At 35.3% G+C, this 22,656-nt stretch overlaps 1 protein-coding gene across 2 annotated transcripts in view; it reads left to right on the top strand.

Moving 5' to 3' along the window:
• Nucleotides 1-45: 45 nt before the first annotated feature.
• Nucleotides 46-22,656, top strand: part of LOC115628687 (putative GPI-anchored protein pfl2) — a 46,784-nt gene continuing 24,173 nt past the window's right edge. For both annotated transcript variants that reach the window (XM_030524862.1, XM_030524861.1), the window contains exons 1-2: nucleotides 46-204; nucleotides 788-956. The gene's annotated coding sequence lies outside the window, so the exon portion shown is untranslated. The remainder of the gene's footprint in view (nucleotides 205-787; nucleotides 957-22,656) is intronic.

The raw sequence follows: 22,656 nt of genomic DNA, 5'->3' as shown, positions 1-22,656 counted from the left end.
TCTCTTTGGCCAGTTGGTCGACGCGCTTTATAACGTACAAGCCGTTTTATGGAGAGCAGCGCTAACAATTATTTACTGTTTTTGTGTTATTTGTTGTAAGACGCGCGCGCGCGCGTTGTAAATATTGTTGGCGTTGTGAGGAAGAATAAAATGTATTAAATTGTGCATAAATGGAATAGCGGGCAAATGTGACTTAATAAAGAAGTATGTAAAATCTGCAGGACCTTCACACACACACGCACACTAACGCCCACGCATATACATACATATGTAGCTCTTTTAGGCCGCTTTTAAATACATACACACATACATATGTATGTACATATGTGTGTGCATAGTTGTTGTTTAATTACAAAGAAATGTTACTGAGAAAGAGTTACTGCTGCGGCTAACTGATGTTTTGACTGTTGGTATCCAAGGGATACACATGCCATTGCAGCAGCCGTGGACATCGGAGCAAGGCACAGCACAGCAGGGTGTGTTTTGTATTTGTCCCTGTATGGGTGTGTGCGTGCGTCTCTATGTGTGTGTGTGTGGATGAACCTGTGCCGATGCAGCTCGCGCCTCTGTGGCTAAAAATCAATAAAGCCGACAACAACAACCAACACAAAGGAAGTCATCGTAGTAAAAAGCGCGCGTGCGAAAGTCAACAACCATAAAAAATGCGCCAGTGTCATTGTTGTTGTTGTTGTGCATAAGAGTCCTTTTTCGTTCTTTTTTTTTTTTTTTGTTCTTTGTGTTTGGTGCCAATTGCGTTAACGGTTTTTTTGTGCATTGCTTTAATAAGGATAACGGTACGTGAATATTGAAACGCAACAACTAGAACTAGAGAAGCAACTGCATTGGAGGGGAATAATAAGAAGAAGAATCATAAATAGCAGAAGACGAATAATACGAAGAAGACTAAATTAACAAGAAAGCTCGCCAATAATGTGCGGCGCCGCGGGCAATTGCAGGTAATTTTACACACTCGCACACATATGTATGTACGTGTACACATACGTACGTAATTGTTGAAAATTGTTGCAACCAACTACATTAACAATAGCAATAACAACAACAATAACAACTACAACAATAGCGATGGCGTTAAAATAATAAAACACCGTTAAATGTGCGCCTATTTAGTCGAGCGTGGCAGCAACGAGCTGTGCCACCACCCCATGGCACCTGCCACACATTGTTGTTGCGGCTGTTGTTATTGTTGTTGCCGTTATCGTGGCAACTGCCAATTGCACACGCACTTGGCAACAATAATTCGGCCGAAAAAATGTTTCAGCCATAAACCATAAAAACAAAGACAAATATTATCCAAAAAATGCTAGCCCGATTGGAAAGTTGCTTCGGGGAGGCTCTCCATATGGCTTTTATATTAAATATACATATATTTAACAGTTTTTAATAAATCAGCTAAAGAAATCATAATCTTTTCTTAAATTAATAATTATTTATTGATTTCTCTAAAGTTGAATTTTTAAATGCTGCTTTGGGAGAGAAGTTCCTTTTAGATACTCACACTTTCGAGTATTTCTTGAAGGAAAAAAATTGCTGAAATAAAAATAAAATTTGAAAAGTTGTTCTTAACAAATTTGTCGATTGTCTGGAAAAGGCTCTGCAATGTTCAAACTATAATTTAATTTTAAGCAAATAATAAACGAAAACTGTGTATATATATACAGAGAAGTAAGATATAATCGTTTCAAACTTGAACTCTATTTTTTTTCTTCATTAAAATTTACTATGCCGGTTTTTTTTGTTACCAATTCGGTCGATTAAGTTGCCATTGGTGTCAAAAACGTCTACACTGTTCAAAACGATAACTAGAGTTAAACCAAATAAATAATAGAAACAATAAATAAGCCAGCTAGCTTTATAAAGATATACATATATACGTATGAGTTGAAAGGAAAATATAGAATACAAGTACAGCCATTCAACTAAAGACACTTTGTTGCACCAATTATTGCTTTGGCAGCTAATTACTTATATAATATAGGCAACCGATGTTGAAAAAAGACATTATTTAAAGATCATAAGGATTCCACTAAGAAAATGAAAAGTGTGTCCCGCATGCTTGCTTTCCAATCTATATCAAGTGTAAGCATACATAAGATTTAGCCTCAATGCTAAAACATAATTTAAAGCAATATCTATCTATACAATAAGTCTCTCTTGCTTTCCAATCTATATCGAATTTATATATCACAAGCTTCTATACATGATTTAAAGCAACATGATGGTCTTTATCAGTATTTAAGAACCCAGAAATGGATTATATACTCGTATATAACTAACTAGTTTCCCGGGCCCGTTAGCCGTATACATTTCCGATGTCCGAGAGATAAAGAATGCCATATATTAATGTACTTACATACAGATATACCCGTACACATGTATAACAACAAAACAAAAACCAAGACACAACGCATCTTCTTCTTGATGCTATCGCTGTGGAAATTCGTGACTTTGCTCGGTTTTTTAAAAACAAAAAACAATTCAATTATAAATTATTGATCTAGCTTTTAGTTCCATTGAAGTGGCAGTACAGTGTATTGCGTGGAATGGTAGTTAGGGAGTCTTTCATAGCTCGATTAGACGATGATTCATAATTAGATGGTATCTGAAAGCTCCGAAATTCTCATTTTAAACAGATGCTCTGAAAATCCCATGAGTACATATATAATTCTGGGGAGCAGTACGATAAACTTTTGCGAGTGATGTGGTGATGCGTAATGCAACGGTTAATGGGCTTTGAACCCTGACCTATAGCTCCAATCACTGAACTCTCTATTGCCATATCTGTGTACGAGTATGCGAAATATTTATTGATTCATATTCTGGCTTTATCTGATTTTATAACTACACAATCTTCAAGTTATCAATGCATTGACTTTGAATTAAGTATAAGCTTAGAGGTAGGGAAATGTTTGAAGGGGATACTCGTATGTTTATTTATGAGGAAGTTGCTGCGGATGCCAGTTGTTATTATTATGGTTGTTGTTGCTGTTGTTGCTTGTTGTTGCATTTGCCTTACAACACGAGCTGTTGTCATGGCTGTTGTTGTTGCTTGTAGCCAGCAACCTAAGTTGTTGTTGCTGCCGTTGATTCCACTTAATGTTGTGGCCTCCTCCATAGAAATAGAGTCACAAACTGGTTTAGCGACTTTTTGTTTGTTCTATACACACAAACGCACACAGACACACACACACACACATGATATATATACACAATTGTCGGACCTTTTAAATGTTCTAAAGACATTGTATGTATTTATAGCAATTTATACAAGTTAGTTAGTTACGAGTCAAGTTTGTTGACTGGCCTGAAACGACACTTGCCACAGGATGCTCGGCCTCAACAATTACAATACAATGAGTCACAGAAACAACAACAACAACAATAGAAACAACGACAGTTGTCAAGTGTGTATACAGAGTAATACCATAAATTGAAATCGCTGTCGATAAGATAAAAGGCACGAGCGAGCATGTTGGCCAAAATTGATAGCAAAAAAATGTACGTTCGAGCTACATATAATCAGTACTTAGTCAGCCAAATGATCCACCAATAGCAGACATCTATCACAATGTTCAACAGCAGCCTTCTTTTTCTCTCTATATAAGCGCTCCGAGTCTGATCCTGGCTCCATTACTCTTCCAACTCAACTGCTTGCGAAGCAACAAATAAGCAGCAGAGAAGTTATTGCTATTATTATTATTATCTTTTCAACACTATTTCAATGGTTTCAAAATTATTTACATTAAACATAAAAAAAAATAAATATATAAGTAGTTATTGAAATAGATAAATAGATTTCGAGGAAAGAAGCTTAAATGGTCAGATTGGTAAACAAAAAGTTTCGTCTGTAATCGACTTTTGGCTCTAGCTGATCTGGTTCGAAAGGTCTTGGAGTTCATACGGACAAACAGACCGACAGACATGCTTATATCGATACGTCTCGTATAGATTTGAATTTAGTATTTCATTCGGGTACAGGATATTAAAATAGGATCCAAATGGGATTAGAACAGTCCCAAAGCCAGATGAAGAAGAAGATTTTCAGTTTTGTCATCATTGCTTAGTTCAAAAGATCTCGAAGTTCATACAGACAGACAGTCGATTCGTTTCGTATAGATTTGGGTTTAGTCTCCCATTCGGATACAGGATATTACGTCTAAAAGGGATTAAAACAGTCCCAAAGCCATATGAAGAACAAGATTTTCAGTTTTGTCATCATTGCTTAGTTCAAATGATCTCGAAGTTCATACAGACAGACAGAGGAACAAACAGACCGACAGACATGCCTTTATCGACTCGTCTATATAGTATAGATTTTATGTTTAGTATTTGATGAGGGTACAGAATATTAAAATGGGATCCAAATGGGATTAAAACAGTCCAAAAGGCAGATGAAGAACAAGATTTTTTGTCTTGTTTTTTGGGCATCATTGCTTGGTTCAAAATATCTCGAAGTTCATACAGACAGACAGAGGAACAAACAGACCGACAGACATGTTTATATCGATTCGTATCGTATAGATTTGGATTTGGTCTCTCATTCGGATATCAAGTCTATCAAGTCTAAATGGGACTAAAACAAGATTTTCAGTTTTGGTTCTTTTCACATCATTTTTTGATTCTTCACTCTTCTCTGTCATTAGAGTTGCGTGGCAGACTGTTCTCCTACTTATTCATAGGTATACCCATAGAAATAGCATTGATTATGATTTGTTGTTTTGTTGGACCCCTCCACACCCACCACAACCACCAGCACCACCAGCACCACTAGACAAACTGCACACACTACTTTTTGTAGCGTTATGGCTCTGCCTCGTTGCTTTTGTTGGCCTCTGCAGAATTGGCGTCTTCATTGGAATCAGAATCAGTGCATGGCAGTTGGTTGGTAAAGTGTTAATGAATTGTTTTGCCGCTTTTTGTACCAAATTCAATTACAAGTGAACAGTTAACTAAACTGTAAATAGCAGATATTAATAAAAAACAAAACAGTATAGAACAAAACCAACAATCATACACACGACTACGCGTATATAATTGCATTTACAATCAAACAAAGCAACATTAAGGCAAAAAAGCATAAAGCGCAGAAAGTCAGATAATAATTTTTAACTGTCATTTAAAAAGCAAGTCTACAAACCCATAAGCCGAGCCCAACCCCCTCCCCAGCAGCTGCAGTTGTTGTACTTGAATTTAGTTGCCCAGTCACAACAAAAGGCAATTAACAGTGGCAATTATAAGCCATCGTCATCGGAGCAAGCGAAGGGCGCTATATTTCTCCATTTGCTTCCATATCTTTTTTTTTTTTTTGCGTTGCTTTGTTCTAAAAGCTGCGGCGTAAAGTTGGCACGAAGTCGTCGGGGCTTTGAAAATGTTGGAGTGGAAAGAAGCATAAAAACAACTTTAAGATATAATTGAAAATTAGTCAGCAGACATACAGACAGACAGGCAGGCAGATAGATAAATAGATAGACACACAGAAGCTTCTAGGTATATGTACAAGTATGTATGATTGTTGTTGTGAAAGCCAAATAAGAAATACATAAAGCGAATGGTATAAACAGAGATTCCCTCAGATTCATGCTGTCATCAGAAGACGTCCCAAATGACTGGGAGGCGGCACACTAAACTGTTGAATGGCCACAATTATGAGCCAAGAGCCATGGGCCTAATTGTTAAGACAAGCTGCAGTGATAATTCTAAGTAGGAAACTCATATTAAAAATGTTCGACCACACTTTAGTTCTATATTTTAAATAAGAATTGAAAAATATAGAATCTTTGAGCTTGATCTGAAGTTAAGTTAGAGAACCGGACCTCTATTGAATGTTTTAAAGAAAGAAATTGATTATTAAGTTCGCTAGAGAACCGACTTATAGTATTATATTGAATGATTTAATTCTTATAAATTGTATAGTAAGTATATAGTAAGTATAAGACGGTATAATTGTTATTATTACTTAAAAACTAGGAATAGCTTGGGTCTACACGTATTCTAAAGTGCTCCATTAAAAGTACTCTTTTGGATTAAGAATTAAACAATAAAAAGGTTATGGCTCATAAAAGCATCTGATTAACTGATTTGCTGCTTTTTAGGCCGTTCGATTCGACTGAACCAAGGACATCCGTAAAGAACATCCAACTAAAAGAATTTTTGTTTTACGAATCAAATATCAGCTATATGATATAGTGAATCGATTTGGGCAAAACTTCAGAATATAGATACTGTAGAAAACTTAAAAATGTGAATTTTGGCGAAGAATTTGAAATAAATAGAAAGTTGTTGGTGTTATTTTTAAGCCAATCATTCCTATCGCAGTTACATTATATACTGCAAGTAGTGCACCGATTTTGATGCGACTTCAGAATATAAACAACAGATTTATCTGCGTAAACAATAGTTATTTTATTAATATTGATTTTTAGAACGACTGGTCTTCCAGCAGCTATACGGCTATAACGGCTATATATGTTTAGGAATAAACTTGCTATGCATATGCCTAAGACAAGTTAACACAACAAATTAGGTATTCCTAGCTGTTATGGTTCAAAAGTTCTCAGAGTTCATACGGACAGACAGAAAGATCTACATCGATTGGTAATATGGGAAATGTCACGCCTCTTTCTGCCTGTTCCATACATCTAGCTTTTATGCGCTGTAGTATACTGTTTTTTGGGTCAGCGTACATTATTTATTTGGTTGAATATGGTTCTTATCAGCCTTGAAGTGCTAGTAAAATGTTTAAAATGCATTTTCTCTGTTGAGACTGATACCAATAATCCAATTTTCCATATACATATATAGCTAAGTAACCAGTGTTGGATCTCAATATTGTGACAAGGCTTTAAAAAGAAATGCAAATAAATGTGTATATATAAATAGACAATTCTGGGTGAGTGACTCTACCTCTAACACTTTCCGAGATGGTCCTTCTGGATGTTAAATGCAGTTCCAATTTCTATATATTTCAAAAATCTACTATAAGCGTATATATAACGACCACTTCAACTTACCCCTTTAGTATAATTATCTATTCTAAAATGCCTTTAATTATAAGAGTCAGCTAACATCCACAAAAATTGGGTCAATGTCAATGGCAGTGCAACAAAAAACCACAAAATAAACAAACAAAAAAAAAAAAAAACACAAAACACAAAATTGTTAAAACAGAAATGTTATTAACATTAATTGTTAATAAATAATCAGCAATGTGCGCAAAAAATTAAGCAAAACACTTTATTAGCAGCAACAACAATTTTGTTAAACAAAAAGCAGTACTCGAAATAATTTAGTTTGTTGACTGCAAATATAAATATAAATCTATACAAGTGTGTATATGTATGTATGTATGTGTGTATGCCCATTCGAAATTGACAAATGAAGGGTGCTGTGGCGATTATACGAGTATAGTAAATTATTTTGTATACCGCATGTTAATAAGTGCGGACGGCCTTTAATAATAACTACTTGTAGAGGTTGTGACTGACTGCGTGTGAATAAATATGGGAGAGAGACAACACAAAGGCAAGCAATGACAACAAAAGCAAATATAGTAGTACAACAAATTGCGGCAAATTAATAAACATTTAATTTGATATGCTGCGAGTCGCAGCTGAAGCTGAAGCCGAAGCCGCAGCCGCAGCTCGATTTATGCTCGATAAACAAATACAGTCACAACAACAACAACAACACCTGTGCTTGTCTCCTCAAATTCGTGCGCTTATTTACCTTTTCTTATTTGTTTATTACTTCAACATGCTGTTGCTGGTTTCGTTGTTGTTGTTGTTGTTGCTGTTGTTGTTGCTGGTGCTTCTGACTTCCTTGTTTGTATTTTTGGCGTCGCCTCAAATGAAACTCACTTCGATCTCACTCTCGTCTCGATATCTGCGTATCAACTTGACTTTGAACTTGGCACATGCAGCCACACACATATGTGTGTAAGTGTGTGTGTGTGTGTATGTGTGTGTATTAATGTGGCAGTGTGTGAAGTCGTGGCAGGCATTCTGACCTTCTAGTCTAGGGCTTGGCCCAAGGCTTGCTCGCACATTTGCGTGCGACTTTTATTCAAGCAAACATAAAATAAAACATTATGTATCTAACATACTTATGTAGAGACATACCTAAACAGATGTATATATACACATATACATATATATAACTATTTCACGCATAACCTTAACACAGGAGTTTCTAAAAATACACATATTAGGTCAGCAATGTCCTTCTATTCTGTCCAATGTGAACATTCTCTCAATAATATACTTAAGCTTAAAATCTGCGCCGTTCGTGCAAATCTGAAGAAGAATATTTGAAGATTTCCTTAATCCAATACCTATACATATATGAATAGTACTTACATATATGAATAGTACTTATGAAGAGTTCTTGAAAATGCGTTTTAAAATTGATTTTTACGGCTGAGAAGATTTGAAAACCTCTGTTAAAACAAAGCATAATATAATCCTTTTAAAATTTGATTTTCCCTGCAAATCTGAAGAAGAAGAAGATTTCCTTTATCTAATACTTATGTATGAATAGTAGTTATACGTATATGAAGAGAACTTGAAAATGCGTTGATTTTTACGGATGAAAAAATCGAAAACCTCTGTTAAAACAGAGCATAATATAATCCTTTAAAATTTGATTTTCCCTGCAAATCTGAAGGAGAAGAAGATGTGTAGATTTCCTTTATCTAATACTTATATATGAATAGTACTTATATGTATATGAAGAGAACTTGAAAATGCGTTTTAACTTCATTTTTTCATTAACGATGGATCTGTTAAAACAGTCACAATAAAATCCTATTTCTTTTTAGCAAGAACATTTCTAAAATCCTCAACACAACATTACTAACCTCTAAAGCCTAACCGTTTCTGTACTCTTCATCTGAATCCGCGGATCTTGAACCAAACTCATAGTTTTATTTATAATTTCGTCCCCAGACAGGTACTTCATATACAATAGATATATATAATCAGTCTAGCAATGGAAGCGGTTCGACAATCCGATGATTAGCGTAGAATTTGTCGGCCCATCTAGTAGACATTGTTTGATCCACATTGCAAACACTATAATATCGAATGCATGCAAAAATAAAAACAAACAATAAATGGTGGCATTTTTTCCAATATTATTTTGTGTATATATAAAAAATATATGCAGACTAGATATCAAGCGCGTCAATTGTGTCAGCAACAACAAAGACACGTGCCATATCTTCATACCTTCATGCTGAAGATTAAAAAAGTAAGCAAATATTGTACAATAACAGAGTTGAATGCAGTACACAACTAAAGCCAAGTTAACAACAAAAGATCCAGCAGCAGCAGCAACAACAACAATGAACACTAAGACAATGGTAAAGTTATTCAATAAATAAGAAGAAATATGCAAAATCATAGATGCACAATAAGATGTCATTATTGTTATTATTGATGTTGTTGTTAGTGCTGTTGTTGCACCTCATAAATTTCCACAATTTCAACATTTTCAATATGCGTGTTACTGCATATTGCGTGCGTCTATCTTACAGATACAAGAGTGCTGTGCCATTTTTATTGCTTTGTTCAAGACACCGAATGTCACTGCCAGCCAGCCAGCTAGCCAGCCAAGAGACAGACGAATAAACGAACAGACAGACAGACATACAGTCGGAGCAAGCAGACAAATAGCTGAGCAGTCAGCGAGTAAGTCAATCTGGCAATCATGCAGTCAGTCAACCAACTGCACAGTGGACGCAAATCAATAAAACTGAAAAACAAAAAAAAAAAAAAAAACATTTATACATTTTTGTTGAAGCAATTATATGGTATGGTAATCTTTTTAAGCGATAAACGTATTAATTTATTTGAAATCTATATTGATTCGATATTTAATTAAAGCAAATAAATTGCTCGAAAATATACCCTTCCTTTAACAATATATATTTAACAAATGCTGTGCGCTGCGGCGATCGAACTAAGCCCGACTTGCTACCTTTCCTATTTCTTGTTAATCACAAATCGAAAGAGTAGAAGTAGAGAAGCAGCTGAATATAACTCTTATACTTCCTGCGATATAAGCGTTCATACATGCAAACGTTTGATGCGACTGTCTTTACATTTGAAAAGAATATATTGTAAATAATTAATAATAATTATAATACATGTAAACGTTCGATGCGACTATCTCTTTATTTGAAAATAATTGATTGTAAATAATTAGGAAGAGGGAAACTTTTTACTTATTGGCTTATAATTCTTACACTTTCCGAGATACAAGCGTTCACACAGGCATAACAAATTCAATGATTTTAGCGGTAATTTATAATGAAGACTGCGTAACATATCTCCCTAATTCAATCGGCATATCGGTTTATAATCAATTTTATAAACACTTTATCATCGAATCATCGTTTACCTTGAACATGATGTTCAAAGTTGCGTTAAAAGCAGTGCAATGCATATTTCAGTGCAGCTGCTGTATTTGTTAAATGTAAAAATATATATATATAAAATTAAATATATGATATTTCATCTATTTTTTTTGGCAGCTTAGCTGTTGCCACATTGTCGGCTTTGTTGATGTCTCTATAGTGGCAACAACAACAACAACAATGATAGCAATGGCAGCAGTAACGACATCGTTACGGCTATTTGTATAAATTAGACGCTTTAACGGCCGCCCATTCATAGTCGTATATTAAAATCTTCACAGCTTCGAATTTGGACAGACAACAGAAATTAAAAATTTATGTTAATCGTGCCCATTTTTATTTATGACTCTTCGATTATAGTTGCCCACTTTTGTGCAACATTGTCAGATAGTTTTTGAGGGTGGGGACCAATAATGAAATTGGTGTTGTTTTTGTTGTTGCTATAGTTGCGTCGTTATGACCTTCAAAAGATGATGTTCGACCTGAAGTGCACAATTCGTAAAATATTGGGAAACAAATTTTAAAATATTTTCATTACTGCTCTCGCTGTACGATTTTGTAAAGCAGTATAATCATCTATTTAAATTATACATATGTCTCACAACCCATTTAGTTAGTTAAGAAAGCTCATAAGAAGAACATTAGGGTAATGTTAAAAAAGCCCTATAGAAGCCAAACTGTAAGAGAATGAATTAGCGTGATCAGAAACGTCGCCTTTTTGGCAAATAGGTGAGGTGAAGAGGAAGAGGGAAAGGGTCTTGATATTGCTTTTGTTTTGCTTTACCTTTGCGGGCACATCCTCTAGAAAGAGAATTCTTCTGCTTACGCATATTTTTTCCCTTGGAGGTGTTCTACTTTGTTGAAGAGTCGCCTTTTTTGGCAAATGGGGGCAGAAGAAGAGGAACTCTAGGGGGCAAAAGAGCCGTGACTATAAGAGATGCGAAGTTTTTCTTTAACTTTAAGAGTTCATCGTCTGAGAGGACAAATCTTCTGCTCACACTTCTTTTCCTTGGAGTTATTCTTCTTTTTGAAGAGTTGAACACTAATGTTAAGAAGAAGCGCCGATAAGACTATGTCCGATGTAAAGAAAGCCAACCCCTGACATACAGACGAGTTCAATTTGGGATTTGTTTGAATTTTCTTTGGCCAAAAAAATGCTTTATTGACTTCCAATGGAAGGTCCCGAACTTTTTGTTACGGACTCTATATAAGTGTGTTACATATCAGCATAATGTACTGAAAATATTTGAATATGTATTTACAAATACGTTTCCTTTAACAATGATTTTGAGCTCTGACAAGTAAATGGAACTCCACACAAAAAGCCACAACAGAGGTATATATAACAAAAACCAAACAAAAAGCCATCGAAATAGGCATTTGAAATAAATGCCATTGTATTTGGTTTCGTACACATTTAAAAATTTCATTATTATTTGGAACTTCAGGCAGTACAGACGTGTTTTCAAATCAATATATATTTATATTTTCAAGTTAGTTTCAAGTTATTTCTAAATTTTTTGCTTGTTAAAAACATGAAACATAACAAAATTGTTCGTAAAACTGGTCTGAAGGCAGAAGGGTGCCGCATTCCAAAGGCCACGGCTGAAACAACCCAAACGTATAAAGCGAAACGTCCTACAAAGCCCAAGAGAAGACTTGTTAATGGTGAGCCGGAGATTACGGACAGTATGGTCGAAACTTTCGCGCGACTGGTTGAGGGCTCTAAGAAGACTCAAAACAATGATGTGCCACTAGCGATGAGGAGGAAAAAGTTCAAGGCACGGCCGCGCAGAACCATTACTGGTGTATTGGCTAAGAAGTATAGCTTCAAGGGAAAGAAGAAATGTGAATGGAAAGACAACTTGAAGGCGCACAGGTACAGCTTAAAGAACTCAGTAGCCGGAGCGACCAGATCTGAGTACCCTGAAAAGATGGCGCGTGAATCCGACCGGAAGAAAGGCTACATGTCCTATATAAATTAGACCAAGTTAGAGCAACAGGAGCAAGCAATCAATAAAGAGCAAACGAAAATGTGCCTTTTCTTAAGCGAATTGTGCAATCTTTAAAACGTAACACCAGTCTTATTTATTTGATGGTTGAAAGGGTGTACTTCAAAATCGAAACGCCAAATGTATGTAACTGACAGAGAGGCCATGGCACACCCCATGTTATACTTGTATGATCAGTTTGTCTGTCAGTATGAACTGCGAGAATTTTTGCAATACGCTAGCTAGGAACACCAAACTTGGTATGTGGAGTTATTGTATCCAAACGCAGAGTTTATTAAAAACCACATATAGCCACATTATTTTATATATAAGCTGTAGCCCCGATCTAGCTTTATACCATCAACTTGTTTGCTCATGAAGATATTTAAGGAAAATTTGATATTTATGAGCTTACTTATGAATTATATTAACGAAGAAAAATTGTGGACACTCAAGTAGGGGGCTTGCACAACTAAAATGTAGTTGCGATTTTCGGAAAATATTTCCTATCTATTATCTGTTAACTATTAGACTACATGTCGAGTAAAAAACAAACAAAAACAAGCGCACTGCAAAAAAAAAAAACTAGGAAAAAATGAGCTTAGCTTACATTTTACTCTAAACATTTAATGAGCGTAAGCGGCCCCTCACAGTGCGCCCACCTTCCCCCTCGCCCCTCCCCGCTGCAACTCTTGCCACTGCCCCAATGACCAAACGATTCACGAGCATCGTTGCCCGTTACGTAATTGTTGCTAAACTGTCAATTCAATTGACATTACTCATACGTCCCGTTGTGCGGATGTGAAATGCGCGCATTTCTATGCATGTGCTGTGCGCATGTGTGTGTGTGTCTGTTCACATTACTGTGACAATTTCAGCGCACATACATATCTGATTCGATTTCCATTAGGCTGCTTTATTTTTCAACCCAACAACAACAATAGCGAAAACTAAAGCTAATTTCTGCAAAAACAAAAAAAAAAAAAATAGAAAATTAGGGAGAAAAATGAGAAACGTTGCAGTTCAAAATGAGGAAATATCTGTTGCATGCCACAAAGGAGAAAAAATCAAATGAATTCGTTGTGCAGCACACAAAATTTGTTTATAATTATTTTGCATAAATCAAACAAAAAACTTTCTCCAGCGCTTGCATGATGGCAGCTATTTTATTTATTTCAATTCATTTCAATCATTCATCCACAGAGACTGCAACATATAATTCGGATTTTGGAAATTCTGCAGCATTATGGGGGAAAAGGTTAAATCATTTCTGGCACGACTATGTACTATATCAACAAATCAATTGCATTGGCATATTGTTGAATTTTGTGTGCAACTATTTAGCGCAGCATTCATAAACAGTGCAGCAGAAGTGGGTCGAGGAATGGAGATTTAGGCCTAAATGGTGTTGAGAACTATAACTTGTAGAAATAATTCAAGCATGAACAAATCGTCAAATGACAACGTGAGGATGAAACAAGTGGAAAAGCTAAAGTCGGGGGTTCTAGGGAGTGTAGAAAATTTTAGAAATTCAAAACAATTAAGAAAGTTAAAAAAAATAAAAATATTAATAATTAAAGATATGTATGGCTATAAATTCCTAGACAATCTGCCTATCATAATGAAACATAATTACTAACTGGAGATATTTGCCAAATTTGAATGAAAAATTCCAAGAACAAGTTTTCGAGATATGTATGATTATAAAACCGGAAAAACCGTACCGGGCAAGCGACTGAAAAAAAAAAAACAAAACAAACTCGTATAGTGTACAAAATTTGGTGTCTCTACATCTTAAAGTCTCTGATAGCTAGGTGATCATACAGACGGACAGACTGACAGACAGAGAGGGCTAGCTCGACTCGTCTTGTTATGCTGATCAAGAATATGTATAATCTGTGCAATTTTTCACGTCCCGCAAACCTAATATATACTATACTCTTGTACATATCATCTATAGAGCATAATATATATATACGTAGCTTGTGCCTAAGGAAGGAATGGGGCGGAAAACAAAGCTTTTCCTTCCCTTTCTGTGGAAGCTTTGTCCCGCTTGGCTGCTATTTCTTCTATGGAAATGGCTGAACTGAAAGAAAACTGCGGTTCAATTGTCATAAGTACTTTTGAATTTCTATATACGAGTATTTCGGCGCATTTTCACATTTTCTTTGCCAACTCTCAGCAGAAAGTCTGCGGTGGACAGCCCTTGTAAGAGTGGTTTTACTTGGTGTTGGCTTTTACTTTTATTGTTGTTGTTATTACTGTTGTTGTTGTTGTTTTTGTTGACACAATTCTACGACCTTCGCTTGTCGCTTTTGCATAATTTGATTTGTGTGGTGTCTCTGCCTGCGGCGCCCCTCCGGCGCCCCCACAGAGCCCCTTGGGCTGCTGACGTTTTGGCCTTCACAGTGCATAGTTAGTTGGCTTGTGGCGACTTGTGGTCGCCAGCCATCTAGAAACCAACTCAAAAGCAAGAGAGTCTGGCAATAAGTCTCTTCAGCTGTTGAAGGTCGTCTCCACATACATACTTGTACACATGCATGCAGATATACTTGTATGTACAAGTATATATCTATACATATATAAGTATAGTAGATGTGCTGTACATGCGTCAAACAAAGGCACTTCCGACGGGCCACAAAGCACTATACGAGTGCTCGTATAATAAAATTGCATACATTGTATTGGGCATCTATGTATGTACTTGTATGTTGTTTTGCATTCTTTGAACAATTCCTGGACGACTACTACTTGTGCAGGTTCATTAACTTTTGTGGCTTGTTTGTGCACGTGCCTGACATTTCTTCTGCGAATTCCCGCCTCGTCAATGGGGCGGAAAAAAGCGAAGCAAAGCAAACAACTCGCCATCGTCTCGTCTCCTCGTTGTTAGCGAAAATTGAAATCAAAAATTGTTCAAATTTCATTTGTTTCAGCTTTCCTCCTCCTCCTCCTCCTGCTGCTCCTCCTGCTCCTCCCCCCCACCTCCCTGTCAAATGCTTTTATTTTTGCGTTTGTGCAACATTTGGCGCCTTTCCAAGCACGCACAATCGTCGAATCGCGAGTGGTGCGACCCATATGGAATATTTATGAGCCGCTCATTCATTTTCGCCATCCAAACCGCAATCAACAAGAATTGCAGAAACTCAAAATACAATGTAAACAACAAATGAAAAATGAAAGCTTAAATAGATGTTCGGCCACAAATTTGGAGCACATATGGCATATAACATACGAAGACTACTAAGAAATACATATACCTACAAGTACCTATTCGTATGTGTGTTGAGGGACCGGTTTCCCACATGTTTCATTAAAAGCTAAAATCTGCTCAACCTAGGAATACTACAGTTCTGGGACTGTCAGTTGAGGTATTCATTTTCATTTTGAAAATACAATAAATGCAGCATAAAATATTAATGGGTTTAGTTATTTTTCTAGGTCTTAATTAAGCAGCCAACTAAAAAACAGAATAAGCGAATTTTCGTCCAATTGTCCAACCAATTGTCTTCTTAATCCCCTATACACAAGTATAGGGAAGTTAATTAAATTAATTATTAATTAATTAATTGCTGTAACACCAACATCTTATCCGAACTTCATGGCCAACGATCTGGTATCTGGGGAAGACTCGGGCAGCCAGGTGTAGTTAAGGGTAATTGTTGATGATCGGCTTTATTTTAGCTCTATTTTTATACCCTGTACCCGTAGGGTAAAAAGCGTATACTTGTATTAGGTTTGTGCAGGGTGGTACAGGGTATAAAATTAAGAAGAGCCTTAGAAATAGTGTTAATTTAATAAACGAGCGTTTTCAAATAGCTAGATATTATTTCGACATCAAGTCTTAAGTCTTCTTTTTAGATATTGTAAACACGAATATGTACACCAACCATTCATAAGTTATACAATTTATAGGCAGCTTCTTTTTGTATAAAATATGTTGTTTTTTCAAGTTCAGTTCAAGAATTGTTTAGAAATAATTAAAAATCTTATATTATTCAGAAATGATGTTCCTCTTAAATGTTCTTCCAACAACTTCCAACTCACTAAGTGGAGAAGCGTTAACAAAGAACTGCTCCCACATTGTTTGTCGAATAATTGTGACAAATTTCTGTTGCCGTTCGTGTTTACGAATTCGATACAAATTGGCGAAATCGATTTGGAAAATGCTCAAATTTTCACTAAACGAGTTCGGGCCAATCTCATTAATCAATCAAATGTTATGTAAGAATAGATTAAGAGCTGATTGATTCTCTTAAGTAATTAGCTTTTTAGAAATTTCTACTCTCATCAAAAAGAAGTTGTTCTCAAATATTATTGGCTCTTTGATAGAATGTGAAATGTGAAACGGAAAACAGTATTCGACATAGCTGGAGTTTTACTAAAAGCCTCTCTTTTTTCAAATCAAACCCTCAATAATCGTCAATTTAAAGGCTATTACGCTTAATAGTATATGTTGTATGTACCAAGACCACTTATATTTTCTTCCCTAATGTCTTGCTTATAATATCCGTAAAAATACGCAAAAAGTAGATGCAGCAACAAAACAGGAACTAACGTTTATTTTTTTTTCTATAGCTATGCACAACACAGTCCCTCCTTCCGGATGCATCCGATCCGAGTAGTAGCAGCCGCATAGTTTCGCACGATTCGACAACTGAAGAGTGAAATGAAGAAAATAATGTTGTTGCTTTCCTACCTTTCTTACATTGTCTGTAATTATGATAGTTTTATGCATGGAGCCGGGAAAATTGATTAATTACATGCTTAGATGCGTGCGCTGAGATACATCTGGTGGTGGACCGAGGGCCGAGGGCCGAGCATCGAGGCATTATGTCATTGCCTCAATTTGTCAGCCAGACTTTGTGTGTAACTTTTCTATATTACATATTTATATACATACATATATATATACATATTATATATACAAGTGTAGGCACGAGGTATACTTGTATATTTTTGCGCTTTCGGTTAATTTGCTGTGCATTTTATGAGCCAGAAACCGTAAACATATTCGAGCATTGTAACATTTTGAAAGTAACGAACCGCCCGCTGGCTAAGTAGTGCAATTAAAGAAAGCAGAAAGTAAAAGTGTGCAAAGCACACACACACACACACACACACACGAATAGAGGGGGGGTCCATAAGATGTAAGCATTCAATGAGCAAACATTGTCACATCGATTATTGCTATTGTCGTCTTTATTAATAACATTTTCCATCACACTATAAAGCGCTTATCGATGAGTGTGCGTGTCTAATTAGCCATCTATGGCTGTTTGCATAACGTCCATCTATCTCTCTGGTATGCCTATGTCTGTGTATCTTTGTCTGTGCGTCTTTGTGTGTGTGTGTGTGTGTGTGTGTGGCAAGTTGGCCAACAATGGCCGGAAGCAGAGAGCAGCCACAACAGAGGCCTGCAGCTTGCGTGCAAATCAATAACATTTTTCTTGTTGTTGCTATTGTTGCTGCAACACTGAAGATGCCCCAACTGACTGCCACTGGAAGTCAATGGTCTCATCCCATAAGCTGCCAACGAAAGCTGACTTCAAGATATCTAGACATAATTATGAAAAGATCACAGACTATTTGTTATGCAGCCCCAAAACTTAGCTAATTACTTAGATAATTCAAATGAGCGCCGATTAAACTTTATATCGAATGAAATTTATGCCTCATACTATAAGAGAGTTACTTAAAATTGTTTTCTAAAACATAAAAGGTTCATTAAAATGGATTAATAGCTAAACTCTCTTCGTTCTAGAGAAATTGCTATTTGTTTTTGTAAATCTTTAACTAAAATCTGTCCTAGCTTGGACAATTATTAAATTTTATGATAGTCTTTTCATAATCATGATTTTGTCATGTTAGTTTCGGCGTGATTCGAGCCAAGAGCCTACTCAAGGAACGAACTCACATTGTGGTACTTGTATTCCTGCTAACTCGTTGAGCTATGCCAGGCCCTAATTCTAGAAAAATTTAAATAGATTTTGTTTCTTCACTTCAGTTTCTTATGTTTTCTTGAGCCCTTAAAAAATTGTAATGCAAAGGAAGAAAATGAAAGGCTATGCTCGTCTCGATGTAGTTATGATTTACTAGCGTATTCGATATAAGAAACAAGAATAGGAATAATAATAATAATATTATTTGTATTTCTATATTGAAATAAGGCATGATATGAACGACATTGAGATAAGGGAACAATCCTAAGCAACAGTTCGTTATGGGAGATGCGAAATAAGGCATACACCGTGTCAGAAATTTTAAGTTACTTTAAAAGGCTGCCTTATATATAACTTATCACTTTTACCAGATATGTTGAAAATTGGCCGAAGCCTTTTACCTGTGTAGAAGGGCATGCATGAATATAATGAATTGCTTCTTCAAAACATATGTTAGAGTACTACATAAACAAAATATATCCAATTCTATATCTAAAAATTAAAATATAGGAAATGCATTTTCAATAAAAATTAATTTTAAAGTCATTAATCAATCTTTTCAAATCTCAAAGAGTATACAATTAGAAGATAGTTCTTTTGTTTTTAATGGAAAGAACCATTACCAATTGTTATGCCATATGTACATATATGTTTTGTTTGGATATAACATGACAGCTGTTTAAATAGTGGTCTAGTCTGGTCAGTCCCCGTATTATGCCTTCTTTATTGTGGCGAACGGAACTGTGCGCATCAGTTATTTCTCGTTAGTCAGTAATCGAATTCCCTTTTATAGAATTTTGATTGCTTAATCCAGATTATGAATTCAAAAAATCGTTCTTCTTAAGATGACTTTTTGGGAAGCTTTAGAGACTTACTACTACAGCGACTTACTAGTATGAAATATTAGCACTGCCTGCCTCTGAGGCTGTTCTTCAAGTTTGTTTACAGCATTTTGACAAGTTATCGGCTTGAATTACATACTTATCCGTCTACAAGTATATAGCACTTATATTGAATCTGCACCTACATATGTCAAATCCGTCAACTGGAGATGACGATTGTCGCTTAGACTTCACAACTCGTCGCGTCGTCGTCATCTTCGTCGTTGTTGTCTGAGTAATTGACTGACGTCAATGGCATGCCGGGGGTACGTGATATATGCTATAGAATGGACAATGTAACAATAACGAAAACAGACACAGACACTGCTGCACAGTTAGCTAATAAAAATTTGCATAAGTAATGCAGCGCACTAGTTGAGGGCTAAAAGAACAACAACAACAACAACAACATGAGTGCCATAATTGCAAAAAAAAAAAAAACAGAAACAAACAGAAAAGAATTATGCAATTTCCTGCCGTGGCTTATAAATTGTTCCTCTCTCAGTAGTATTTGTAGTAATAGTAGTGCTTGTTGTTCAACACTTAATTATGGTTATTAAAAAATTTGGCAAAAATGTGTGTGTGTGTGTGTGTGTTTATGCAAAATGTTGTATCATTTGCATTCATTTGTTTAAACATTAAAACATGTTTAGCAAACTATTATTAGCATTTCCCTGTTTTCATTTTTGTTGCACGTAATTTGAGGCTTCATTAGCCAACAAACAAAAAACAAAACCGAAAAAAAATGTAAACAATAGCAACAACAACAACTAAATAGTTGGAAGTTGAACGAACGCCGGTAGCTAAAGTTTTGCCGCCTTTGAAATGATTTTGTTTTTTTTTTCCTTTTGCCAGACGAAGAAGAAGTAAAATAAAGTTAAACAGCAAAAACAATAGCTGGCAACAGAAACTAAAAAAAAAAAACAACATATACTATATATACATACTATGTATATGTATGTGGGAATGTATGACAAACAATTTAGTGATGGTAATGACATTTTTAGAGCTTAATGACTTCATTTTTGACGCTGCCTCTGGCTGCCAGAGAAAAACAATAACAAAATATACACAAGTTAATGAAAAAGATTTTTTAAACTATTGGTGGGAAAATGCAAGTTGAGCTTCAGGTGCATTGCATTCAGAGAGACAACAACACCATTAAGAGCTTTCTCCCTATAGGTATTATTTTTGTTTGTTTTTGGTCGAGTACTTCATTTTTTTCTAAAGTAGCGAAACTTCATAATTGGATGAACTGATAGATTGATCCAAGAAATATCACGTCTCATGGCTAAACGTGCCGATTGTGTTCAGTTTCATGTTCTGAAGGTTGTCAGAAGTTCTCTGTGATTTCATAACCTCCCGCATGTCAAACCAGTCTATAGATCTATAGGTATATAGTTGACATATTACATTTGTCAGAATTATCAGAATTAAATTTCAAATTTCAACTCCATATCTGTAGGATTCATTGTTAAAACTGCCTGCAAATATTTTCGAAACTTATCAAGTATATAAGAAATTAAAAAGCCTTGAATAAAACACATAAGTATCTCTGTAACACGTTTAGCAAACATTTTCAATAGTTAAAATTATAAATCGTTATATTTTTGTGAAATTGCTTGTAAAATCCGCCCGCAAAAATCTTTAAATCTTAAACAGAAAATAAATTGAAAAGCCTTTAAAACACACATAAGTACGTGTTTAAAAAAAATCGTTTAAAATTCATGAATTTTCACTAACCATGTTTGTTGCTCTGATATTTTAAGCAAACCGAAGAAACCTAGCCCATGAACTCTTTTTACGTGAAATCGGTCTAACATGATTATAAATTTGCTCCCTTCTCCCTTTTAAGATTTTGTAAACCTCGTAATAAGTTGAAAAATATAAAAAAATACAATAATAATTTCACTTTGAAGCACTCATAAACAAATTTGTCTAAATAAAGTGCCTTCCCTACTTCTACAGCTAATGGATCGGTATTTAATTTGCAGTTTCAAGACATGCTATATCAGGCGCTCTATGTGCTGGATTTTAGATACAACTGAAACTGACTCAATCGTTGTATAATCATCAGTGCTGAAAAAAATGTTATTCTAAAGATAGCCATGAATTGAAGAACTCAATATTGAACGGATATTAGAAAGAATTTTGGTCAATCACGAAATACAATTCCCACCATGTGAACTTTTTGAAATATCGGAATTTGTTCATTTGATTGAAGGCGAAGTATTCGAAAACATACTCGTAAATATGGATGATGTTCAAGATTAATTCGAAGTAAGACGAATTTTTGCTTGAAATTGCTGTGAATGAGGTAAGTGAGCCAAAAAGAGACGACAGCAGCGAGAGTTCTGGAGAAGAAGCCTTAAAACCCACAAAAAGAGACTACAGCGGCTCTGAAGAAATCGAGAATTCTAAAAAAAAACTTTAAAAACCGCAAAAAAAAACCTACAGTGGCTCTGAAGAAATCGAGAATTCTAGACAAGATGCTTTAAAAACCACAAAAAGAATAAATCGAGAATTTTAGGAAAGATGCTTTAAAAACCACAAAAAGAGACTCTGAAAGAATTGAGAATTCTGGAGAAGAAGCTTTAAAAACTACAAAAAGAGTCTACAGTAGCTTTGAAGAAATCGAGAATTTCAGGAAAGATGCTTTAAAAACCAGAAAAAGAAACTACAGCCGCTCTGAAGAAATCGGGAATTTTAGGAAAGATGCTTTAAAAACTACAAAAAGAGACTACAAGTACAGTAGCTTTGAAGAAATTGAGAATTTTAGGAAAGTTGCTTTAAAAACCACAAAAAGAAACTACAGCAGCTGTGAAGAAATCGAGAATTCTACAAAAGAAGCTTTAAAAACCACAAAAAGAGACTCTGAAGGAATTGAGAATTCTGGAGAAGAACCTTTAAAAACAGCAAAAAAAAACCTACAGTAGCTCTGAAGAAATCGAGAATTTTAGGAAGGATGCGCTAAAAACCACAAAAAGAGACTCTGAAGGAATTGAGAATTCAGGAAAAGAAGCTTTAAAAACAGCAAAAAAAAAAACCTACAGTAGCTTTGAAGAAATCGAGAATTTTAGGAAAGATGCGTTAAAAACCACAAAAAGAGACTCTGAAGGAATTGAGAATTCAGGAAAAGAAGCTTTAAAAACAGCAAAAAAAAAAAACCTACAGTAGCTTTGAAGAAATCGAGAATTTTAGGAAAGATACTTTAAAAACCACAAAAAGAAACTACAGCAGCTCTGAAGAAATCGAGAATTCTAAAAAAAAGCTTTAAAAACCGCAAAAAAACCTACAGTAGCTCTGAAGAAATCGAGAATTTTAGGAAATATGCTTTAAAAACCACAAAAAGAGACTCTGAAGGAATTGAGAATTCTGGAGAAGAAGCTTTAAAAACAGCAAAAAAAAAACCT

This window comes from Scaptodrosophila lebanonensis, unplaced genomic scaffold (assembly GCF_003285725.1).
Source record: "Scaptodrosophila lebanonensis strain 11010-0011.00,11010-0021.00 unplaced genomic scaffold, SlebRS2 tig00000123-arrow-arrow-pilon, whole genome shotgun sequence".
Taxonomy (NCBI): domain Eukaryota; kingdom Metazoa; phylum Arthropoda; class Insecta; order Diptera; family Drosophilidae; genus Scaptodrosophila; species Scaptodrosophila lebanonensis.
This window is presented reverse-complemented; position numbering and strand designations above follow the sequence as displayed.